A 2,276-nucleotide genomic window follows, 5' to 3' on the forward strand; every position below is an offset into this window, starting at 1 on the left:
GCGGGCGGCGCGGGCCACGTGGCAGGCGCTGATTGGCCCGGGGCGGCGGCGCGATTTGTCCGGCCAGCGGCGGACGTGTCCGTCGGCGCGGAGGGATAGGGTTAGGGTTGGACTGGGAATGTATTTCGGGAGAGATGCCTATTTATAGGTAGAGGGAGCTAGGAGAGTCCAAATGAAGTGCGGTTTTCGCCCACACGATCGTGATCGAACGACCTAGAGCATGGAAGAGAGTTTGGTGGGTTTTGGGCTGGTTTTGAGGGGGGTTTTGCTGCAACACACAAATGGACTTTGCAGATGCCCGGTTAACCGTTGGAGTACCAAACGACCTCCAAATGGAACGAAACTTGACCGGTGGTCTACCGGTGGTATACCAAGGCCACTTGACAAGTCTCGGTCCATTCCGAGAACGTTTGACACCCGCTCACGAAAGAAAACAAGAGGGGTGCGCCGGATTGCAAAACGGACAACGGGGAAAATGCTCGGATGCATGAGACGAACACGTATGCAAATGCAATGCACATGATGACATGATATGATATGCATGACATGACAAAATGCAAAACGAAAGACAAAACCCGACCACGGAGGGAATATCATAGCACATAGCCGAAAATGGCAAGAGTTGGAGTTACAAATATGGAAAGTTACACCCGGGGTGTTACACTAGTGGTGTGGCCAGTGAAGTATGGGTACAGTCTGCTGGAGTCGGTCCTACGTTTTGTGTCACTGGTTGTACAACCAATATAAGTGGGGCGCTGTCTGATTTCTCCGGCACCACCACGTTTTTCAAGGACTTTGCTGGTGCTCCTTCAGGTTCGGCAATCACCCTCTTCCTTTTTGATGTCTGATGCACAAGAACAACATTTGAGTGGAAAAACATGGTATGATGACAGATGGAATATGTATTGATAATGGATGGGCATGGCATCTCGACATATATGATGAGTAAACTAAGCAGATGGCGGTGCAAAAAAGTAGAAGAAATGCAAGACAACATATGCAAGATACCCGCAATCAATAAAACATTGCCAAATTAGAACATGCACCTTGATGGGTGAACAGGACAAGCCATCTGCCTTTGACTCCTCGAGGTTAGAATAGTCACTAGGATCATATTCTGAACAAGAATCAACATGTGGGAAGCGTATGAGTTTCATTGCATCCAGAATGGCACTCAATGCCTTGATGCCAATTTTGTAAGTCATTGCAGTGTTTAGCTTCAAGAGTGGATTGCTGCTAGTGCGACACAAAGCAGCTACGCAGATCATAGTGTAGATATAACGGGAAAACTTTAAGCATCAGAGTAAAATCAGCAAAGTGGAACTTGCTGGAATATATGTGCTAGTATTGCCGGTACGGCTAGAAAGGCTTCGGATACCAGCTCTCTTCAAGTGAAGGTGCGGTACTGTTAATATCAGTGTAACTCTCAAAGGCGACACAGCTCCCTGCATTTCCTTGCTATTCTTATAGGATTCAAGTGGGCAGGCCACTACAAATCCTATTCCTATGTTTACAAGATCCTACGAATCAAAGAGGCTCAAAGTGACCATCACAACCGACCGTATAGACCTCTACACTGCAAATGTCCCTGCTCATCTTCAGTACAAGGAACATACTGTACTACTATCATACTCCCTCCGTTCCAAAATATAAGTCTTGGTAGAGATTTCCACTATGGGTCACATACAGATGTATCCAGATACATTTTAGAGTGTAGATTCACTCATTTTGCTCCATATGTAGTCCATGGTGGAATCTATACAAAGACTTGTATTTAGGAACGGAGAGAGTACATATTAAAGAAGAACGGAAGAGGAACATGGTAAAGAAGAGCAAGCAGATTTTGGATAATAAAATGTTGGTTGCGCAGTGCCCACACATGATGAACCAGAGCGCATTAAGAATGCAACTCCTAGCTGTCTCTCGACCATTTCAAGCGGTTGGATGAAGATCCTACGTCTCCTAACCCTTCTTCTTCCTCGTCTCTGATTCTTCCCATACAGAACACCGCACGGGCCGCCGGCCGGACCACCGGCCCCCACCGCCTGTGTTCCTCCGCCACCCCCACCCCCACCCCCGCCCCAACCCCCACCCGCGTCGAGTTTTCTTCGTTCGGCGAGGCCCCACAACCACCCGAGCCCCTTCGATCGCACCGGCGAACTCCGGCGAGCTCTGAAAAATCGACTGACCCAATTTTGAAATTTAGTCTACTGTGATTTAACTAGTGTGGAATATAAAAGGGGAAAACCATAAGCATTGGGAGTATAGTGTTGAGC

This window comes from Triticum aestivum, chromosome 6D, assembly GCF_018294505.1.
Source record: "Triticum aestivum cultivar Chinese Spring chromosome 6D, IWGSC CS RefSeq v2.1, whole genome shotgun sequence".
In the NCBI taxonomy this organism is placed as follows: Eukaryota; Viridiplantae; Streptophyta; class Magnoliopsida; order Poales; family Poaceae; genus Triticum; species Triticum aestivum.